This window comes from Macaca mulatta, chromosome 11, assembly GCF_049350105.2.
Source record: "Macaca mulatta isolate MMU2019108-1 chromosome 11, T2T-MMU8v2.0, whole genome shotgun sequence".
Classification (NCBI taxonomy): Eukaryota; Metazoa; Chordata; class Mammalia; order Primates; family Cercopithecidae; genus Macaca; species Macaca mulatta.
The window spans coordinates 118,807,325-118,831,121 of record NC_133416.1 but is presented as its reverse complement, the minus strand read 5'-3'; the positions used below and the strand labels follow the sequence as shown (position 1 = coordinate 118,831,121).

The following is a 23,797-nucleotide window of genomic DNA, read 5'->3' as shown; positions in this document are numbered from 1 at the left end:
AATTATCTGGGTGTAGTGGCATGCACAAGTAGTCCCAGCTACTTGGGGGGCTGAGGCAGGAGAATCACTTGAACCCAGGAGTTGGCGGTTTCAGTGAGCCGAGATTGCGCCACTGCACTCCAGCCTGGCGACAGAGCGAGACTCTGTCTAAAAAAAAAAAAAAAATTATAAGTTCAATTTATGGTCTGATTTTTTGTTTTTTTCCTTTTTGAGACAGTCTCGCTCCGCTGTCTAGGCTGGAGTGCAGTGGCATGATCTCGGCTCACTGCAACCTCTACCTCCTAGGTTTAAGCAATTCTCCTGTCTCAGCCTCCCAAGTAGCTGGGACTACAGGTGCCTGCCACCACGCCTGGATAATTTTTTTTTTTGAAATGGAGTCTCACTCTGTTGCCAGGCTGGAGTGCAGTAGCGCAGTCTCAGCTCACTGCAACCTCTGCCTCCTGGGTTCAAGTGATTCTCCTGCCTCAGCCTCCCAAGTAGCTGGGATTATAGGCATGCGCCACCATGCCCAGCTAATTTTTGTATTTTTAGTAGAGACAGGGTTTCACCATGTTGGCCAGGCTGGTTTTATCTCCTGACCTGGTGATCCACCCACCTTGGCCTCCCAAAGTGCTGGGATTACAGGCATGAGCCACTGCGTTTGGCCTAATTTTTGTATTTTCAGTAGAGGTGAGTTTCATCATGTTGGCCAGGCTGGTCTCGAACTCCGGACCTCAAATGATCCACCCACCTCGTTCTCCCAAAATTCTAGGATTACAGGCGTGAGCCACCACACCTGGCCTATGATCTGATTTAATAGCTATATTTGTGCTACTGAACTTACATTTTCACTTATGTCCACTTATCCTACTTATATATTCTTTTTTTTTCTTTTTTTTTTTTTTTTTTTTTGAGATGGAGTCTTCTGTCACCCAGCCTGGAGTGCAGTGGTGCGATCTCGGCTCACTGCAAGCTCCGCCTCCCGGGTTAATGCCATTCTCCTGCCTCAGCCTCCCAAGTTTGCTGGGACTACAGATGCCCGCCACCACACCCGGCTAATGTTTTGTATTTTTAGTAGACATGGGGTTTCACTGTGTTAGTCAAGATGGTCTCCATCTCCTGACCTCGTGATCCACCCGCCTCAGCTTCCCAAAATGCTGGGATTACAGTCGTGAGCCACCGCTCCCAGCCCCTACTTATATATTTCAAATGCTATTAGACAATAGCAAGTACAAAAGTATATTGCTTGTGTGTTTATTTTTTATTGAGATATAATTAACATACAATAGGCCCCGCACAGTGGCCCACACCTGTAATCCCAGCAGTTTGGGAGGCCAAGGCAGGCGGATCACCTGAGGTTAGAAGTTCAAGACCAGCCTGGCCAAAATGGCAAAACTCCATCTCTACTAAAAATACAAAAAAATTAGTTGGGCGCCCATCCTGGCTAATGTGGTGAAACCCTGTCTCTACTAAAAAATACAACAAAAATTAGCCGGGCGTGGTGGTGGACGCCTATAGTCCCAGCTACTGGGGAGGCTGAGGCAGGAGAATGGCGTGGACCCAGGAAGCGGAGCTTGTAGTGAGCAGAGATTGCGCCACTGTACTCCAGCCTGGGTGACAGAGTGAGACTCTGTTTCAAAAAATAGAACAAAACAAATTAGTCGGGCATGGTGGTGCACGCCTACAATCCCAGCTACTTGGGAGGCTGAGGAAGGAGAATTGCTTGAACCTGGGAGGCGGAGGTTGCAGTAAGCCAAGATGGTGCCATTTCACTCCAGCCTGGGCAACAAGAGCAAAGCTCTGTCTCAAATAATAATAACAACAACAACAACAATAAACATACAATAGAATGCAGATCTTAAGTGATCAGTTCAAAGAGTTTTGAGAATTGTACATGCCCATGTAATCACAACCCAAATCAAGGTGTGTAGAATATTTCTATATCCCCTGTTAAAATACAATGTTATATTTTCTAAACAGAAAAACATAAAGAAGAAAATTACATGGTTATCTCAACAGAGGAAGTTATTAACACTTTACAGTATGTTTCTTCTGGTATTTTTGCTTGCTTGTTTGTTTTGAGACAGGGTCTTGCTCTGTCACTCAGGCTAGAGGGCAGTGGTGCGATGACAGCTCACTGCAGCCTTGACCTTCCAAGATCAAGCAATTATTTCACCTCAGCCCCCCAAGTAGCTGGGACTATAGGCACACACCACCACACCCAGCTAATCTTCTATGCATATTCTTTTTTTTTTTTTTTTTTTTTGAGACAGATTCTCACTCTGCCACCCAGGCTGGAGTGCAGTAGCACAATCTCAACTCACTGCAACCTCTGTCTCCCAGGTTCAAGTGATTCTACTGCCTCAGCCTCCTGAGTAGCTGGGATGACAGGCGTGTGCCACCACACACAGCTAACTTTTGTATTTTTAGTAGAGACCAGGTTTCACTATTTTGGCCATCCTGGTCTCGAACTCCTGACCTCAAATGATCTGCCCACATGGGCCTCCCAAAGTGCTGGGATTACAGGTGTAAGCCACTGTGCCCAGCATGCATATTATTTTTACATGATTTCTTTGTTCTCTCAAAAATTCCATCAGGGCCTACTAAGTGCTAGACACTGCCTAGGTTCTGGGAATATGGCAATGAATGCCGTCCCGGCACTGCCATCCTAAAAACAAACAAAATCATTAATACATAAAATTTCAGATAATGGTAAGTGCCAGGAAAAAAGGTAAAACAGTGTAATTGGGATGGAGGGGAGGGCTATGTTAGGTAGGATAGTCAGGGAAGGCCACGACAGTAGACTGTATGCAAAAAATGGCTCACTATTACCCCCACAACATGACTCTGCAGCTTCTCCACCCCGTTGAATCTGGGCTAGTCTTCTAACTTGCTTTAGACAACAATTTTTGCTTTAGCAAGTGATACTGTGATAGTTTTTTTTTTTTTTTTTTTTTTTTTTTTTTTTTTTTTTTTTGAGACGGAGTCTCACGCTGTTGCCCAGGCTGGAGTGCAGCGGCGCGATCTCGGCTCACTGCAAGCTCCGCCTCCCAGGTTCCCGCCATTCTCCTGCCTCAGCCTCCTGAGTAGCTGGGACTACAGGCGCCCGCCACCGCGCCCGGCTAATTTTTTGTATTTTTAGTAGAGACGGGGTTTCACTGTGGTCTCGATCTCCTGACCTTGTGATCCGCCCGCCTCGGCCTCCCAAAGTGCTGGGATTACAGGCTTGAGCCACCGCGCCCAGCCGATAGTTTTTTTTCTTTTTTTTTTGAGACGGAGTCTCGCTCTGTCGCCCAGGCTGGAGTGCAGTGGCCGGATCTCAGCTCACTGCAAGCTCCGCCTCCCGGGTTTACGCCATTCTCCTGCCTCAGCCTCCCAAGTAGCTGGGACTACAGTCGCCCGCCACCTCGCCTGGCTAGTTTTTTTTTGTATTTTTTAGTAGAGACGGGGTTTCACCGCGTTATCCAGGATGGTCTCGATCTCCTGACCTCGTGATCTGCCCGTCTCGGCCTCCCAAAGTGCTGGGATTACAGGCTTGAGCCACCGTGCCTGGCCCGATAGTTTTTTTTTCTTGAGATGGAGTCCTGTTCTGTCGCCCAGGCTGGAGTGCAGTGGTGCGATCTCAGCCCACTGCCATCTTTGCCTCCCAGGTTCAAGTGATTCTCTTCTCTCAGCCTCCCGAGTAGCTGGGAATACAGGCACACACCACCATGCCCGGCTAATTTTTTTGTATTTTTAGTAGAGATGGGGTTTCACCATGTTGGTCAGGCTGCTCTCGAACTCCTGACCTCAGGTGATCTGCGCGCCTTGGCCTCCCAAAGTTTTGGGATTACAGGCGTGAGGCAGCGCACCTGGTCAGTTCTTTTTTCTTTGCTTTTTTTTTTTTTTTTTTTTTTTTGAGATGGAATCTCGTTCTGTTGCCGAGGCTGGAGTGCAGTGGCACAATCTCAGCTTACTACAGCCTCTGCCTCCCAGGTTCAAACAATTCTCCTGCCTCAGCCTCACGAGTAATTGGGAATACAGGCATGTGCTACCATACCCAGCTAATTTTTGTATTTTCAGTAGAGACAAGGTTTCACCATGTTGCCCAGGCTGGTCTCAAACCCCTGGCCTCAGGTGATCTGCCTGCCTCAGCCTCCCAATGTGCTGGGATTACAGGCGTGAGCCACCACACCTGGCAATACTGTGATAGTTCTGAGCCTCAGGAGGCCTTTTAAAATTCTATTCTGTCTCAAAACCCTGCCCAACCTCTAGGAAAACAAACCCAAGTTAGTCTGCTGGTGGATGAGAGATCACATGGATGCGAGCCAAGCCCAGTTATCCCAGCCAAATTCCTGAAAAGTACCCAGCAAAGATCTCTGCCTTGATGTTAACAAGGCGTTCCCCCTGTGTGCATGTGTCTATTCCTTCTTTTAAGACACCAGTCATATTAGGTCAGGATACATCCTAATGACCTTATTTTAACTTGGTTACTTCCGTTAAAAACCCTATCTCCGACCGGGCACAGTGGCTCACGCCTGTAATCCCAGCACTGTGGGAGGCCGAGGCGGGCATATCACCTGAGGTCGGGAGTTTCGAGACCAGCCTGGCCGACATGGAGAAAACCCATCCCTACTAAAAATACACAATTAGCTGGGCGTGGTGGTTGGCACCTGTAATCCCAGCTACTCAGAAGGCTGAGGAAGGAGAATCGCTTGAACCCAGGAGGCGGAGTTTGCGGTGAGCCGAGATCAGGCCATTGCACTCCAGCCTGGGCAACAAGAGCAAAACTCAGTCTCAAAACAAAACAAAACAAGAAAAATCCTATCTTCAAATAAGGTCACATTGTGAGGTACTGTGGATTAGGACTGCCGCATATGAGTTTGGGGAAGATGCAATTCAACCCATTACACATGGCTTTGACTTTTTTTTTTGAGACCGAGTGTCGCTCTGTCACCAGGCTGGAGCGCAGTGGCCCAATCTTGGCTCACCGAAACCTCCGCCTCCCAGGTACAAGTGATTCTTCTGTCTCAGCCTCCTGAGTAGCTGGGACTACAGGCATGCGCCACCACACAAAGCTAGTTTTTGTATTTTTAGTAGAGACAGGGTTTTATCATGTTGGCCAGGATGGTCTCAGTCCCTTGACCTCATGATCCACCACCCCCTGGGCCTCCCAAAGTGCTAGGATTATAGGCATGAGCCACCGCGGCCAGCCAGCTCTGACTTTTTAAGTTCTTTCCAACCTCAGGGCCTTTGCATGTGCTGTTCTTGCAGGAATGCCCTCCTGAACCCTTTGAATGACTGAGGCCTTCTCTTCCTTCAGACCTCAGCTTATATGTTTTCTCCTAAGAGAGGCTTTCCCCAAATCTCCCTTCTCGCACTAAATAAATGAGTGTTCCCTGAAGCATCCTTGGCCCGGCCATTTGCTATTACGCTTTGCCACAACACTGTTTCCTTCACTGCAATAGTTCTGTTTATTTATATGCATGTATTTTTCCTCCCACCTTGCACTAAACTATAAACTCCCAGAAGCCAGGGTTTATGCCTCTTTCCTCACTGTATCCCCAGTGTTTGTGGACTAAACGACAGAGCAAAAGTTGAGTTTACCTGGTCACACTACAGAGCTAGGGTCATACCCTAGATCTCCTACCTCCTAATTTCTTTTTTTTTCTTTCTTTTTTTTTTTTAGATGGATTTTTGCTTTGTCGCCCAGGCTGGAATGCAGTGGTGCAATCTTGGCTCACTACAACCTCCACCTCCCAGGTTCCAGTAATTTTCCTCCCTCAGCCTCTCAAGTAGCTAGGACTACAGGCATGTGCCACCATACCTGGCTAATTTTTGTATTTTTAGTAGAGACAGGGTTGCACCATGTTGGCCAGGCTGGTCTTAAACTCCTGAGCTCAAGTGATCTGCCTGCCTTGGCCTCCCAAAGTGCTGGGATTATAGGCATGAGCCACTGCACCCAGCCCTACCTCCTAATTTCTGTGTCCTTCCATATTCCCTCTCTACAAAATCATCTCTCTACTAGGAAATAAGCCTCTAAACAGGCTGTTTTGCATAGTCATTACAAACAAGTAATTAAGTGCATGCGCTACCTGGGTTCAAATCCCAGCTTCTTTCTCCCTTTTCTAGTTGTGTGAACTGCAACCAATTCCTTACTCTTGTTGTGCTTTAGTTTCTCACTCTGTAAAATGTAGGTTGGCCAGGTGTGGGAGTTTATGCCTGTAATCCTAACACTTTGGAAGTCTGAGCCAGGAGGATCATTTGAGGTCAGGAGTTCTAGACCAGCAACAGAGTGAGACCCCATCTCTATAATAATAATAATAATAATAATAATAATAATAATAATAAGCCAGGTGTGGTGGCCCTTACCTGTAGTTTCAGCTACTCAGGAGATTGAGCTGGGAGGATCCCAGGAGTTCAGGGTTACAGTGAGGTATGATTGTGCCTGGGTGACAGAGTGAAACCCAGTCTCAAAAAAAAAAGCAGGGGGGTAATAATACTCACTCAATAGGGCTGATATGAACCTCAAATGACTTAATGCCTGTGAAATTCTTAGCACAGGGTTCAGTGTTAGGCACACAGAAACAGGAGAGGAGCTCTCAAGTCAATATTAATTAATACTAAGGAAATAATAATTTTTTGAGACAGGGTCTTGCTCTGTTGCCCAGGCTGGAGTGCAGTGGGGCAATCTTGGCTCACTGCAACCTCTGCCTCCCAGGTTGAGGCGATTCTTCCACCTCAGCCTCCCAAGTACCTGGGACTACAGGTATGCATCACCACACTGGCTAATTTTTGTATTTTTTAGTAGAGACGAGGTTTCACCATGTTGGCTGGGCTGATCTTGAACTCCTGACCTCAGGTGATCTGTCCGCCTCAGCCTTCCAAAGTGCTGGGATTACAGGCGTGAGCCACTGCGCCTGGCCAGGAAATAAACTATTTCCTTAAATATGCATCTAGGGCCTAGTTTAAGTCCAAGGTGCCCTGGGGGGTCACAGATGAGCAGCATGGTGTCGCTACCTCCAGGGACCAGGTGTGCTATCAAGGCAGGACAGTGTGGTGCAGGGGTTATCTGCATGGTCCTGGAGTTGGCCTTCTTGGGTTCAAATCCCAGCCCTGCTACTGCCCAGCTCTGTGATCTAGGGAGAGTTACTTGACATTTCTAAACATTTCTGATTTCAACCTATAAAATGAGGCCAATAATAAGTGTATCTGCCCCGCCTAGACAGGATTAAATGAGTTAGTGCTTAGCATAGCTCAGTGAGCACTGTTGGAGTCTCTGTGTTGGAGCCTTCCCATCCCTGCTCTCCTGCAGGCAGTGTTAGTGGCTCCCATCATTCTCCCCCTGCTCGATGGTGTGCATTTTGAAAGTGGGGACAACTTTCCTCCATTTACGCAAGGCCTCACTCAGAGAAGCCCTTTAACAAAGGGCTGTTGGAAAATGAAGGAATGCATGAAGAAACAGAGGCCAGGCAGAGTAAAACCAAGAAGACATTGCATAATTGAAGGCAGCAATTGGGCATTTTCATCTCAACAATGCTAGCACCTATTACATCAGCTGGACTGGACAGTGCTTTCACACTCGCGAAATGCATCCAAAAGGACGATGAAGTCACAGTTACTCGGGAGGCTAAGGTGGGAGGATCACTTGAGTCCAGGAATTAGAGGCCACAATGAACTGTGATCACACCACTACAGTCCAGCCTTGGCAACAGAGTGAGACCCCGTCTCTAATCAACAACAACAACAAAAAGGATGATCAGGCCAGAGGCGGTGGCTCATGCCTGTAATCCTAGCAATTTAGGAGGCTGAGGTAGGCGGATCATTTGAGGTCAGGAGTTTGAGACTGGCCTGGCCAACATGGTGAAACCCTATCTCTACGAAAAATACAAAAAAATTAGCCAGGCATGATGGCGGGCAACTGTAGTCCCAGCTACTCTGGAGGCTGAGGTGGGAGGATCACTTGAGCCAGGGAGATAAGGCTGCAGGGAGCCAAGATTCTGCCACTGTACTCCAGCCTGGATGGCAGAGTGAGATTCCATCTCAAAACATAAAACACGCCTATAATCCCACCCCTTTGGGAGGCCAAGGCAGGTGGATCGCTTGAGCTCAGGGATTCGAGACCAGTCTGGGCCACATGGCGAAACCCCATCTCTACAAAAAACAAAAAAATTAGCCAGGTGTGGTGGTGTGAAGGTATAGTTCTAGCTACTTGGGAGGCTGAGGTGGGAGGATCACCTGAGCCCAGGGAGGTCAACTCTGCAGAAAGCTATGATTGTGCCACTGCAGTACAGCCTGGGTAATAGGAGACCCTCTCTCAAAAAAAAAAAAAAAAAAAAGAAAGAAAAAGAGAAAAGAAAAGAGGCTGGGCACGGTGGATCACACCTGTAATCTCAGCACTTTAGGAGGCTGTGGCAGGCGGATCACTTGAGGTCAGGAGTTCAAGACAATCCTGGCCAACATGGTGAAACACTGTCTCTACTAAAAATATAAAAAATTAGCTGGGCGTGATGGCGAGTGCTTGTAGTCCCAGCTACTGGGAAGGCTGAGGCATGAGAATCACTTGAACCTAGGAGGTGGAGGTTGCAGTGAGCTGAGATCACACCACTGCACTCCAGCTTGGGCGACAGAGCAAGACTCTATCTCGAAAAAATAAAATAGACCGGGTGCAGTGGCTCACGCCTGTAATCCCAGCACTTTGGGAGGCTGAGGTGGGAGGATCATGAAGTCAGGAGATCGAGACCATCCTGACCAACACGGTGAAACCGCATCTCTACTAAAAATAAATTTTAAAAAAATTAGCCAGGCATAGTAGTGTGTGCCTGTAGTCCTAGCTACTCAGGAGGCTGAGGCAGGAGAATGGCATGAACCCAGGAGGTGGAGCTTGCAGTGAGCCCAGATCGCACCACTGCACTCCAGCCTGGGCAACAGAGCGAGACTCCATCTCAAAAATAAAATAAAATAAAATAAAATAAAATAAAATAAAATAAAATAAAATAAGGCCAAGGTGACTTATGCCTATACTCCCAGCACTTTGGGAAGCCAAAGCAGGGTGGATCACTTGAGGTCAGGAGTTCAAGACCAGCCTGGCCAACATAGTGAAAACTCATGTGTTAAAAATACAAAAATTAGCTGGGTGGCCGGCAGGGGGGTGGCTCATGCCTGTAATACCAGCACTTTGGGAGGCCAAGGTGGGCGGATCACGAGGTCAGAAGATAGAGACCATCCTGGCTAACACAGTGAAACCCCGTCTCTACTAAAAAAAAAAAAAAACAAAAAAACCCAAAAAATTAGCCGGGCGTAGTGGCAGGCGCCTGTAGTCCCAGTTACTTGGAAGGCTGAGGCAGGAGAATGGCATGAACCCGGGAGGCGGAGCTTGCAGTGAGCCGAGATCGTGCCACTGCACTCCAGCCTGGGCGACAGAGCGACACTCCATCTAAAAAAAAAAAAAAAATTATCTGGGCATGGTGGCACGTGCCTATAGTCCCAGCTACTCAGAAGGCTGAGGCACAAGAGTTGCTTGAATCCAGGAGGTGGAGGTTGCAGTGAGTCGAGATTGCATCACTGCACTCCAGCCTGGCAACAGAGGGAGACCCTGTCTCAACAATAAAATAAAATAAGGCCAAGAACCTGAATGAAGGACTGAGCCATGTGAATACCTGGGGAAAGGGCATTCTGGGCAGAGGGAGTGGCAAGTGCAAAGGGCCTGCTCTGCACAAGGTGCAGAGGGGAAGAAGGTGAAGGCTGAGAAAGTAGTGAAGGACCAGATATCTAGGACCTTCTAAGTCATGTTAAGACAAGTGGCATTGGCCGGGCACAGTGGCTCACGCCTGTAATCCCAGCACTTTGGGAAGCCGAGGCAGGCTGATCATTTGACCTCAGGAGTTCAAGACCATCCTTAGCTAATATGGTGAAACCCCATCTCTACTAAAAATACAACAAATTAGCCGGGTGTGGTGGCATACACCTACAGTCCCAGCTACTTGGGAGGTTGAGGCAGGAGAATCGCTTGAACCCGGGAGGGGGAGGTTGCAGTGAGCCAAGATCGCATGATTGCACTCCAGCCTGGGCCACAAAGTGAGACTCAGTCTCAAAGAAAAAAAAAAAAAAAGACAGATGGCATTGGCCAGGCGCCATGGCTCACGGCTGTAATCTCAGCACTTTGGGAGTCGAGGCAGAGGTTACGGTGAGCCAAGATCATGCCATTGCACTCTAGCCTGGGCAACGGAGTAAGACTCCATCTCAAAAAAAAAAAAAAAAAAAAAAAAAAGGTGGCATTTACTCTGACATGAGAAACATTCAGAGGTTCTTAGCAGGGGATGCATGTCCTATGACTGGCAGTTTAAAAGGATTGCTCTGACTGCTGTTTGGAAAATGGACTTAGTGGGGCTAAGATTGGAAACAGGGAAACATGTTAGAAGGTTCCAGCAACCTTCAGTGGGGAGGATGGTGGTGGCTGGACAAGGGTGTTAGTGACAGAAGTGGGAGAAATTGCAGAAAGCCAAGCCAATCATATTTGCTGATATATTGGTGAGAGGGAATGAGAAAAAGAGGAGCCAAGGACAAGTCTAGGTCTAGGTTGTTGTTTTATTGAGCAACTGGAAGACTGGAGGTAGAGTGTCCTGAGATGGGGAAAGTGGGAAGAGGAGACTGGAGCTCTACGTCCTAAATTCAAGGAGTCCATTAGAAATCTTAGCGGGGAGGCCAGGCGCGGTGGCTCACGCCTGTAATCCCAGCACTTTGGGAGGCCGAGGTGGGCGGATCACAAGGTCAGGAGATCGAGACCACGGTGAAACCCCGTCTCTACTAAAAATACAAAAAATTAGCCGGGCGCGGTTGTGGGCGCCTGTAGTCCCAGCTACTCGGGAGGCTGAGGCAGGAGAATGGCGTGAACCCGGGAGGCGGAGCTTGCAGTGAGCCGAGATTGCGCCACTGCACTCCAGCCTGGGCGACAGAGCGAGACTCTGTCTCAAAAAAAAAAAAAAAAAAAAAAGAAATCTTAGCGGGGGCTGGGCGGTTCATGCCTGTAATCCCAACACTTTGGGAGGCTGAGATGGAGGATTGCTTGAGGCCAGGAGTTCGAGGCCAGCCTGGGTAGCAAGTCCCCATCTCTAAAAAAATAATATTTAAATATAAAATTAAAAAAAAAAAGAAATCTCAATGGGAAGACTGGGCATGGTGGCTCACACTTGTAATCCCAGCACTTTGGGAGGCCCAGGTGGGTGAATCACTTAATCTCAGGAGTTTGAGACCATCCTGGCCAACACAGGGAAACCCCATCTCTACTAAAAATACAAAAAAAAAAAAAAAATTAACTGGGTGTGGTAGCACATGCTCCAGCTACTGGGGAGGCTGAGGCACCAAAATCACTTGAACAAGGGAGGCACAGGTTGCAGTGAGCCAAGATCACGCCACTGAACTCCAGCCTCAGTGACAGTGCATGACTGTGTCTCAAATAATAAATAAATAAATAATAAATAATAAATTAGTTGGGAGTGGTGGCACATGGCTATAGTCCCAGCTACTTGGAAGGCGGAGGTGGGAGGATTGCTTGAATCTGGGAGGTGGAGGCTGCAGTGAGCCAAGATTGCACCACTGAAATCTAGCCTAGGTGACAGAGAGAGATCCTGTCTCAAACAAACAAAATAAAACGAAACAGCTCCTTGCCTCAATGATGTTATTATTACATATCACATGTCTGTATCAAAATATTTCATGTGTCCAGGCTCGGTGGTCCATGCCTGTAATCCCAGCACTTTGGGAGGCCAAGGTGGGTGGATCATTTGAGGTCAGGAGTTTGAGACTAGCCTGGCCAACGTGGTGAAACCCTGACTCTACTAAAAATACAAAAATTAGCCAGATGTGGTAGTGCGCACCTGTAATCCTAGCTACTCGGGAGGCTGAGGCAGGAGAATTGCTTGAACCCGGGAGGTGGAGGTTGCAGTGATCCAAGATCACGCCATTGCACTCAAACTTGGGCAACAAAAGCGAAACTCCATCTCAAAAAAAAAAAAAAAAAAGAATTTTGCTTTGTCACCCAGGCTACAGTGCAATGGCACCAACCCAACTCACTCTACGTAGCCTCCAACTTCTGGGCTCATGTGATCCTCCTGCCTCAGCTTTCTTTTTCTTTTTTTTTTTTTTTTGAGATGGAGTCTTGCTCTGTCGCTGGGGCTGGAGCGCAGTGGCTGGATTTCAGCTCACTGCAAGCTCCGCCTCCCGGGTTTACGCCATTCTCCTGGCTCAGCCTCTCGAGTAGCTGGGACTACAGGCGCCCGCCACCTCACCCGGCTAATTTTTTGTATTTTTTAGTAGAGATGGGGTTTCACCGTGTTAGCCAGGATGGTCTCGATCTCCTGACCTCGTGATCCGCCCATCTCGGCCTCCCAAAGTGCTGGGATTACAGGCTTGAGCCACCGCGCCCGGCCCCTGCCTCAGCTTTCTTTTTTTTTTTTGAGACGGAGTCTCGCTCTGTCGCCCAGGCTGGAGTGCAGTGGCGCGATCTCCACTCACTGCAAGCTCCGCCTCCGGGGTTCACACCATTCTCCTGCCTCAGCCTCCTGAGTAGCTGGGACTACAGGTGCCCGCCATCGCGCCTGGCTAATTTTTGCATTTTTAGTAGAGACGCGGTTTCACCATGTTAGCCAGGATGTTCTCGATCTCCTGACCTCGTGATCCGCCCATCTTGGCCTCCCAAAGTGCTGGGATTATAGGCATGAGCCACTGCACCCAGCCTGCCTCAGCTTTCTTAGCAGCTGGGACTACAGGCATGCACCCCAATGCCTGGCTAATTTTTCTGATTATTTTTTGTGGAGACAGGGTCTCGCTACATTGTCCAGGCTGATCTTGAACTCCTGGCCTCAAGCAATCCTCCTACCTTAGCCTCTCAAAGCACTGAGATTACAGGAGTGAGCCACCATGATTGGCAAAAATGTTCTAAAATTATACTACGGTGATGGTTGCAAAGCTGTGTGAATATACTAAAAGACTCACTGAACTATATACTTTAAATGGGTGAATTGTATAGAGTGTGACTTATACCTGAATAAAGCTGTTTAAAAAATAGTCCATGGCGGCCGGGCATGGTGGCTCACACCTATAATCCCAGCACTTTGGGAGGCCGAGGAGGGTGGATCACAAGATCAGGAGTTCAAGATCAGCCTGGCCAAGATGGTGAAACCCTATCTCTACTAAAAATACAAAAAAAAAAAAAAAAAAAAAAAAAAAAAAATTAGCTGGTCATGGTGGTGGGTGCCTGTAATCCCAGCTACTCAGGAGGCTGAGGCAGAGAATTGCTTAAACCTGGGAGGCAAAGGATGCAGTCCAGTTGGGCCAGATGCAGTGGCTCACAACTGTAATCCCAGCACTTTGGGAGGCTGAGGCAGGCGGATCACAAGGTCAGGAGTTCAAGATCAGCCTAACCAATATGGTGAAACCCTGTTTCTACTAAAAATACAAAAATTAGCTGGGCATGGTGGCGTGTGCCTGTAGTCCCAGCTACTGAAGAGGCTGAGGCAGGAGAGAATTGCTTGAACCCCGGAGGTGGAGGTTGCAGTGAGCCGAGATTGCACCATTGTACTCCAGTCTGGGCGACAAGAATGAAACTGTCTCCAAAAAAAAAATGCCTGTGCAGTTGGGCAGTGGGTCCTGCCTTCTCTTGCTGTTCTTGGGAACCTAGTATGTACGGCCATGTGAATATGTCCAGGCAAGCCTGCTAGATGACTACAGACCTGTGGCTATGCTGCCCCTATCATCCACAGGTCACCCACAGCCAACTGCCAGACATGTCAGTGAGAACATCCTAGACCATCCAACCCCAGTTGAACTAGCTCAGAAGAGAAGTGTCCAGTTGACTCTCAGAAAATTTTTATTTTTTTGAGATGGAGTTTTGCTCTTGTCGTCCAGGCTGGAGTGCAATGGCGCGATCTCGGCTCACCACAACCTCCGCCTCCCGGGTTCAAGCTATTCTCCCACCTCAGCTTCCTGAGTAGCTGAGGTTACAGGTATGCGCCACTATGCACGGCTTTTTTGTATTTTTAGTAGAGACGGGGTTTGTCACTGCACTTAAGCCTGGGTGACAGAGTGAATGTTTTTGTATTTTTAGTAGAGACGGGGTTTCTCCATGTTGGTCAGGCTGGTCTTGAACTCCCGACCTCAGGTGATCTCCCTGCCTTGGCCTCCCAAAGTGCTGGGATTACAGGTGTGAGCTACCATGCCCGGCCAACTCTCAGAATTTTAAGAAAGAAATAACATCTGTTGTTTTCAGCCACTATGTTGGGGATGAGTGGTTTGTTACACAGCAGAAGCTAACCAATACACAAATATTCAGGAAGTTTTTTTTTTTTTTTTTTTTTTTTTTTGAGACGGAGTCTCGCTCTGTCGCCCAGGCTGGAGTGCAGTGGCGGGATCTCAGCTCACTGCAAGCTCCGCCTCCCGGGTTCACGCCATTCTCCGGCCTCAGCCTCCCGAGTAGCTGGGACTACAGGCGCCCGCCACCTCGCCCGGCTAGTTTTTTGTATTTCTTAATAGAGACGGGGTTTCACCGTGTTAGCCAGGATGGTTTCGATCTCCTGACCTCGTGATCCGCCCGTCTCGGCCTCCCAAAGTGCTGGGATTACAGGCTTGAGCCACCGCGCCCGGCCATCAGGAAGTTTTTAAAAGGGGTTACATAACTGAAAAATAAATTAACATGTCAAGATCATTAGAAATCACAGTAACAGGATTTCTTGAGTCATTTTCAGGACACCAGGAGACTATAAATTGTTTATTGCTGCATCAAGATTTGTCCTGTGTTGACCCTCTGAGGATAGAAATTAGTCACATGTACATGGAAAGGAACAAGAACCCCGATCAAAGAAGAGTGAGACCAACTCACAGACAGCCTCAGTTCTAACCTCTTTCAAGCCTGCAGAAGGCTAGTGACCAAGAGTAGACTCCTGAAGGCTCCTGCGATTTCTTGGTTCCAGTGTCTTCTGATGAACTTAGAACGATGATTTTCCCAATGCCTGCAAGTTGACATCACAAGCTATTAACTAACTGCAAGAAAAATTGGCTTCATCCAGTGGGAGAATGAAAATTCTGGGCCAGGCACAGTGGCTCACACCTGTAATCCCAGCACTTTGGGAGGCCAAGGCAGATAGATCACGTTGGCCCAGGAGTTTGAGACTAGCCTGCACAATAGGGTGAGATCATGTATCTACAAAAAAATACAAAAATTAGGCCGGGCGCGGTGGCTCAAGCCTGTAATTCCAGCACTTTGGGAGGCCGAGACGGGCAGATCATGAGGTCAGGAGATGGAGACCATCCTGGCTAACACAGTGAAACCCCGTCTCTACAAAAATACAAAAAAAACTAGCCGGGCGAGGTGGCGGGTGCCTGTAGTCCCAGCTACTCGGGAGGCTGAGGCAGGAGAATGGCGTAAACCCGGGAGGCGGAGCTGGCAGTGAGCCGAGATCGCGCCACTGCACTCCAGCCTGGGCGACAGAGTGAGACTCCGTTTCAGGAAAAAAAAAAAAAAAAAAATTAGCTAGGCGTGGTGGTGTGCAACTGTGGTCCCTGTCCCTGTGCGCATGTATCTGCTTGGGAGGCTGAGGTGGGCAGATCATTTGAGCCTGGGAGGAGAAGGTTACAATGAGCTGAGATCGCAGCATTGCACTCAAGCCTGGGTGACAGAGCCAATCCCTGTCTCAAAAAAAAAAAAAAAAAAAAGGAAACTTCTCCACTGAAATCACATATGATGGAAATGCTTGGGTAAAGAAGGTCCCCTCACTGCCTGGAATTGCTTGGGTCATTGTGGGTAGCGCGGGATGTTCGCCCCATCATCCTGGCCCATGGCTGACAGCCGTTAGCAGGTGCATAGGAAGCATGTGCCATTGCAGGTCCAAGTAAGCATACTTGCAAAAACTGAGAATTAGTCTCAAATCAAATTATTAAGTACCTACTATGCTCATATTGACTCTATGTAGGTGGCAGTGGGAGCAGAGGGCTCTGCCTGCTTCTGCTGCTCCTATATTTGGCCAATATGACATTTCAGCAGAAAAAAATCCAAATGTGGCAGAAAAGCATGCAGGATTAACTTTCCTGCTGGGCATGGTGGCTCATGCTTGTAATTCCAGCACTTTGGGAGGTTGAGATGGGCGGATTACGAGGTCAGGAGTTTGAGACCAGCCTGGCCAACACAGTGAAACCCCATCTATACTAAAAATACAAAAATTAGCTGGGCGTGGTGGCGCGTGCCTGTAATCCCAGCTACTCAGGAAGCTGAGGCAGGAGATCATTTGAACCCAGGAGGCAGAGGTTGCAGTGAGCTGAGATCATGCCATTGCATTCCAGCTTGGGCTGGAGTCTAGACTCTGTCTTAAAACAAACAAACAAAAAAACAGCAACAACAAAAACTTTCTGAAAGTGGCCTTTCCTTTCTATTTCTGTGTGACTTAGGATTTCCTGCCTAGAGTTTGAAAATGGTAGTTTCTGTTTGAATAACACAAAAGTAAAGTGGTATAGACAGTAAGATATTTTTTCTTTTCTTTTTTCTTTTTTTTTTTTGAGATGGAGTCTTGCTTTGTCACCCAGGCTGAAGTGCAGTGGTGTGATCTTGGCTCACTGCAACCTCTGCCTACTGGGTTCAAGTGAATCTCCTGTCTCAGCCTCCCAAGTAGCTGGGACTGCAGGTGCATGCCACCACGCCTGGCTAATTTTTTTTGAATTTCTAGTAGAGACGGGGTTTCACTATGTTAGCCAGGGTTGTCTCAATCTCCCAACCTCGTGATCTGCCTGCCTTAGCCTCCCAAAGGGATTATAGGCATGAGTCAAAGCACCTGGCTCTTTTCATTTTTTAAGACGAAGTCTCTCTCTGTCACCTAGGCTGGAGTGTAGTGGCCCGATCTCAGCTCACTAAGCTCCGCTTCCTGGGTTGAAGCAATTCTCTTGCCTCAGCCTCCCAAGTAGCTGGGATTATAGGCACCCACCACCAAGCCCCGCTAATTTTTGTTTGTTTGTTTGTTTGTTTTTTGTTTTTTGAGATGGAGTCTCACTCTATTGCCCAGGCTGGAGTGCAGTGGCATGATCTTGGCTCACTGCAACCTCTGCCTCCCGGGTTCAAGTGATTCTCCTGCCTCAGCTTCCCAATTAGCTTGGACTACAGGCGCGCGGCACCACACTCGGCTAATTTTTAGTAGAGACAGGGTTTCACCATATTGGCCAGGCAGGTCTCAAACTCCTGACCTTGTGATCCGCCTGCCTTGGCCTCCCAAAGTGCTGGGATTACAGGTGTGAGCCACCAAGCCCAGCTCTAATTTTTTTTTTTTTTTTGAGACAGAGTTTTGCTTTGTCGCCCAGGCTGGAGTGCAGTGGCGCGATCTCCACTCACTGCAAGCTCTGCCTCCTGGGTTCACGCCATTCTCCTGTCTCAGCCTCCTGAGTAGCTGGGACTACAGGCACCCGCCACCATGCCCAGCTAATTTTTTTTGTATTTTAGTAGAGACGGGGTTTCACCGTGTTAGCCAGGATGGTCTCGATCGCCTGACCTCGTCATCCGGCCGTCTTGGCCTCCAAAGTGCTGGGATTACAGGCGTGAGCCACGTGCCCGGCCTAATTTTTGTATTTTTAATAGAGACATGGTTTCACCACCATGTTGTCCAGGCTGGTCTCAAAGTCCTGACCTCAAATGATATGCCCACCTCAGCCTCCCAAAGTGCCGGGATTACAGAGATGAGCCATGGTGCCCAGTCTCTTTTTTTGTTTTGAGACATGGTCTCGCTTTGCTGTTCAGGCTGGAGTGCAGTGGCACAATCATGGCTCACTGCAGCCTTGACCTCCCAGGCTCAAGTGATCCTCCCACCTCAGCCTCCTGAGTAGCTGGGACCACAGGCATGCACTGCCACGCCCAGCTAATTCTTTTTCATTTACTTTATTTATTTATTTATTTTTTTTTTTTGAGACGGAGTCTCGCTCTGTCGCCCAGGCTGGAGTGCAGTGGCCAGATCTCAGCTCACTGCAAGCTCCGCCTCCCGGGTTCCCGCCATTCTCCTGCCTCAGCCTCCCGAGTAGCTGGGACCACAGGCGCCGCCACCTCCCCCGGCTAATTTTTTGTGTTTTTAGTAGAAACGGGGTTTCGCCGTGTTAGCCAGGATGGTCTCGATCTCCTGACCTTGTGATCCGCCCATCTCGGCCTCCCAAAGTGCTGGGATTACAGGCTTGAGCCACCGCGCCCGGCCCATTTACTTTATTTTTATATATTTTTTGAGATGGAGTTTCACTCTTGTTGCCCAGGCTGGAGTACGATCACACCATCTTGGCTCACTGCAACCTCCACCTCCTGGGTTCAAGCGATTCTCCTGCCTCAGCCTCCTGAATTACAGTAGCTGGAATTACAGGCATGTGCCACTGAAAATTTTGTATTTTCGGTAGAGATGGGGTTTCTACATGTTGGTAAGGCTGGTCTCGAACTCCTGACCTCAGTTGATCCACCCACCTCGGCCTCTCAAAGTGCTGGAATTACAGGCGTGGGCCTCTGCGCCTGGCCTATTTTTTAATTTTTATTATATTTTTGAAAGAGTCTCACTTCGTCATCCAGGCTGGAGTGTAGTGGCGTGATCTCGGCTCACTGCAACCTTGGCTTCCCGGATTCAAGCAATTTTTGTGCCTCAGCCTACCAAGTAGCTGGGATTACAAGTGCCCACCATCATGCCCAGCTATTTTTTTTGTATTTTTAGTAGAGACAGGGTTTCACGACATTGGCCAGGCTGGTCTCAAACTCCTGACCTCAGGTGATCCACCCACCTTGGCTTCCCAAAGTGCTGGGATTTGCAGGTGTGAGTCACGTGCCTGGTGTTTATTTATTTATTTTTAATTAATTTTTTCCCTATAGGAACCAACATGCATGTACTGTCAGGTTTTAAGGCACTGCCAACTTGTCCCCTGCAGGTGGTGACTTCTACAATAATCACTTATTCCTTGAATCAAGAAACTGGCAGTCATCAGTGGTGACAGTTCACTAGAGCCCTGTGTTTGATGAGACACAGGAGAGAAGCTGATTTTTTTCAAGAGACCCACCTTAGGCTTTTCTTTTCTTTTCTTTTCTTTTTTTTTAAGATGGAGTCTCACTCTGTCGCCAGGCTGGAGCACAGTGGCATGATCTCGGCTCACTGCAACATCCGCCTCTTGGGTTCAAGCAATTCTCCTGCCTCAGTCTCCTGAGTAGCTGGGACTATGGGCGCGAGCCACCATGTCTGGCTTATTTATTTTTTTTGGATTTTAGTAGAGATGGGGTTTTACCATGTTGCCCAGGCTGGTCTCGAACTCCTGAGTTCAGGCAATCCTCCTGCCTTGGTCTCCCAAAGTGCTAGGATTACAGGTGTGAGCCACCATGCGTGGTCAGGCCTTTACTATTTCATATAGGAAAGCAGTTTAGAGCCCAGATGTTGGAAAAAGACTGAATCCCAGCTCTACCATTTACTAATTGTGCCCTTAGACAAAGTGACTCACTTGCTCTATGCCCCATCTCCCCATCTGTAAAAGGGGCATAAGAATCCTATCTACTTCTGGCCGGGCGCAGTGGCTCATGCCTGTAATCCCAGCACTTTGGGAGGCTGAGGCAGGTGGATCACGAGGTCAGGAGATGGAGACCAGCCTGGCCAACACTGTGAAACCCTGTCTTTACTAAAAATACAAAAATTAGCCAGGCGTAGTGGCAGGTGTCTGTAGTCCCAGCTACTCGGGAGGCTGAGGCAGGAGAATTGCTTGAACCCGGGAAGTGGAGGTTGCAATGAGCCAAGATCATGCCACTGCACTCCGGCCTGGGTGACAGAGCGAGACTCCCTCAAAATAATAATAATAATAATAATCCTATCTACTTCTTAGGATTACTGCAAGGTTTCTTAACCTCAGCACCATTGTCATTTTGGGCTGGATAATTCTTTGTGCTGGGGGATTGTCCTGTGCATTGTAGGGTGTTTAACAGTATAAGGATATAGAAAAAAAAAATTTGGTTTATCCTACACTCTCACAACACAACATAGAATGCTTCTGGGCCAGGGCAGTGGCTCACGGCTGTAATTCCAGCACTTTGGGAGGCCGAGGCAAGTGGATCACCTAAGGTCAGGAGTTCAAGACCAGCCTGGCCAACATGGTGAAAATACAGTAATTTTGTGCGTGCCTGTAATCCCAGCTACTCAGGAGGCTGAGGTAGGAGAATTGCTTGAACCCAGGAGGTGGAGGTTGCAGTGAGCTGAGACTGCGCCATGGCACTCCAGCCTGGGTGACAGACGGAGACTCTGCCTCAAAACAACAACAACAAAAAAAGAATGCTTTTGACACCAGATGTGTGGGGGCTTTTCCCTGCCACATGTCAAGCAGGCACTTCTGGAGTGCGCACCTGGGCACCTCTAATTCAATTCTGAGGCCGGGCGCGGTGGCTCAAGCCTGTAATCCCAGCACTTTGGGAGGCCGAGACGGGCGGATCACGAGGTCAGGAGATCGAGACCATCCTGGCGAACACGGTGAAACCCTGTCTCTACTAAAAAATACAAAAAACTAGCCGGGCGAGGTGGCGGGTGCCTGTGGTCTCAGCTACTCAGGAGGCTGAGGCAGGAGAATGGGGTAAGTCCGGGAGGCGGAGCTTGCAGTGAGCCGAGATCGCGCCACTGCACTCCAGCCCGGGCGACAGAGCGAGACTCCGTCTCAAAAAAAAAAAAAAAAAAAAAAAAAATTCAATTCTGGCACTATCAACCTGGAGATAGCATCGGATCACAACCCCGACTTCAAATGCCAGTCACAAAAACAGGCTGTAAATCAGGGCCCCAGTAAGAGATTGGGGTTCCCACGATCCCCTCCTCATGTTTGATTACTTTGCTAGGGTGGGTCACAGAACTGAGGGAAACACTTCCATTATTACAAAAGATACAGCCAGATGGAAGACAGGTACAGGGCAAAGTATGTGGGAAGGGGCAAGTCACACTCCACGAACCTCCACCTTTTCAGCTATCTAGAAGCTCTCAGGGATGGGTATGGTGGTTCATGCCTGTATGCCCAACACTTTGGACAGTTTAGGCAGAAGGATTGCTCTAGCTCAGGAGTTCAAGACCAGCCTCGGCAACATAGAGAGACTCCCAACTCCACAAAACATTAAATAAAAAATTAGCCAGGCTAATTTTTAGTGGTGGTGTGCACCTGCACTTTCAGCTACTAGAGAGGCTGGGGTGGGAGAAACACTTGAGCCTGGGAGGTTGAGGCTGCAGTGAGTCATGATCATGCCACTGCACTCTAGCCTGAGTGACAGGGCAAGACCCTGTCTCAAAAAGTAGGCCACGCACTGCTGGGCACAGTGGCTCATGCCTATAATCCCAGCACTTTGGGAGGCCAAGGTGGGCAAACCACCTGAGGTCAGGAGTTCGAGACTAGCCTGACCACCATGGAGAAACCCCTTCTCTATTAAAAATACAAAAAATTACCCAGGTGTGGTGGCACATGCCTGTAATCCCAGCACTTTGGGAGGCCAAGGTGGGCAAACCACCTGAGGTCAGGAGTTCGAGACTAGCCTGACCACCATGGAGAAACCCCTTCTCTATTAAATATACAAAAAATTACCCAGGTGTGGTGGCACATGCCTGTAATCCCAGCACTTTGGGAGGCCAAGGTGGGCAAACCACCTGAGGTCAGGAGTTCGAGACTAGCCTGACCACCATGGAGAAACCCCTTCTCTATTAAATATACAAAAAATTACCCAGGTGTGGTGGCACATGCCTGTAATCCCAGCTGTACACAGGGGGCTGAGGTAGGAGAATCGCTTGAACCTGGGAGGCGGAGGTTGTGGTGAGCTGAAATCACACCATGGCACTCTAGCCTGGGCAACAAGAGCGAAACTCCGTCTCAAAAAAAAAAAAAAAAAAAGCCCGGGCACAGTCGCTCATGCCTGTAATCCCAGCACTTTGGGAGGCCCAGGTGGGCGATCACAAGGTCGGGAGATCGAGACCATCCTGGCTAACACAGTGAAACCCTGACTCTACTAAAAATACAAAAAAAAAAAAAAAAAAAAAAAAAAAAAAAAAATTAGCCAGGCATGGTGGCAGGTGCTTGTAGTCCCAGCTAGTTGGGAGGCTGAGGCAAGAGAATGGCGTGAACCCAGAAGGCGGAGCTTGCAGTGAGCCAAGATTGTGCCACTGCACTCCAGCCTGGGTGATGGAGCGAGATGCCATCTCAAAGAAAGAAAGAAGAAAAAAAAAGGCCAGGTGCAGTGGCTCATGCCTGTAACCCCAGCATTTTGGGAGGCCGAGGTGGGTAAATCACCTGAGGCCAGGGGTTCGAGATCAGCCTGGCCAACATGGTGAAACACCATCTCTACTAAAAACACAAAAATAAGCTGGGTGTGGTGGCGCATGCCTGTAATCCCAGCTACTCAGGAGGCTGAGGCATGAAAATCACTTGAACCCAGGGAGGCAGGGGTTGCAGAGAGCCGAGATCACGCCACAGCACTCCGGTCTGTGTGACAGAGCAAGACTCCATCTCAAAATAATAATAATAATAAATAAAAGCTCTCATAACCCAGCTCTTCTTGCTTTTTATGGAAGCTTCATTCTCTTGACATGATTGATTAAATCATTGGCCACTGGTGATCAAGTTAACCTTCAGCCTCCCTTCCCTCCCCAGATGCTGGGGGATGGGGCTGAAGAGTCCCAACCCTGTCATTATTGTCTTTCCTGTGACCAGCCCTCATAGTGAGGCTGTCCATCACTTTGCAGATTTTGAGTATTTTAGGAGTTGTGTGCCAGAAAACCAGAACAAACACCAAATACCTATATTTAACAATATCACAAACAGCATACCTGGTCTCCACTCTTAAGATGCCAGGAGCATTCCCCTCCAATCGTAACAAACAGAAATGTGTCTAGACATTGCCAAATGTCTCCTGAGGGGCGGTGGAGCTGGGGCAAAACTGTCCTTGGCACTGAGAAGCAGCAGGTTGTTGCAAGGATTCAATGAGCAAGTTATTGTGCAGGAAGCACTTAGAACATGGTTGGCACATAGTAAATGCCATGTAAAGGTCTACAATTACTATTTTCATTATTGTTCTCTACCCCTGCCTTACCTTGTGGAAAATAAATATTTTTGATAACATGATGGCTTAAGCACAACGGTGTGTATTGTTAAGCCCATATGTGATTCTACTGTGGACCAAGTATCCAAGTCCCTATTCTGAGATCAAAGGTCAGCAATGTCAGTATTCATTAGAGTCTGACTCCTCTGGGGCTCCACTGTAGGACTCACTGTACCCTGTAGCAAACAAACAAGATCCCATGCTAATGGCCAGTTCAGCTGTCACTGGTCTGCACACATCCATTTTAAATCCCTTCCTGCATTCTGCAAATCGTGCATACTTCAGATCTTCGGCTTTCCATAAATCTGTGGCCCTGAAACAACAGGCTGCTCACCAAACTCACCCCCAAAAAGACAGTGAATAAAAACAAAAAAGGGAGAAAGAGGAAAAACAAAAGGCTGAGTTTCTTTAAATTTCTGGCTCTGCAGAGCCCAAGCATTTCCAATGAAAAATAAAGAATTCTTTCTTCTGTGTCTATTTCAGCTGGCAACCAGCTTTTGCCTTGTGAATAATGTTACTGCATCATTATTCTATCCCACAAGGTAAAACAAAACGAGCAACTTAACAACCAGGAGTGTGCTCGTTTGGAGGGAATGGCTCATTTAAAAGCTCTTTAAATAATATTGCTGTGTTCTCTACAATTTTGCAGCCCCCCACCCTCCAGTTTTATCAAAGCTATGGGAAAGTTATTACTTTGCACACAAGGTATATAAATAATGCCTTCCTGGAAGCCCCCACCCCCAAACA

At 48.3% G+C, this 23,797-nt stretch overlaps 1 long non-coding RNA gene across 1 annotated transcript; it reads right to left on the bottom strand.

The window, feature by feature from the left end:
- Positions 1 to 857: 857 nt before the first annotated feature.
- On the bottom strand, positions 858 to 10,956 carry LOC144333096 (uncharacterized). The gene is made up of 2 exons (XR_013401453.1): positions 9,390 to 10,956; positions 858 to 945 (listed from the first exon to the last, which is right to left on the bottom strand). It is a non-coding gene; the product is annotated as an uncharacterized LOC144333096 (long non-coding RNA).
- Between the last annotated feature and the right edge of the window lie 12,841 nt (positions 10,957 to 23,797).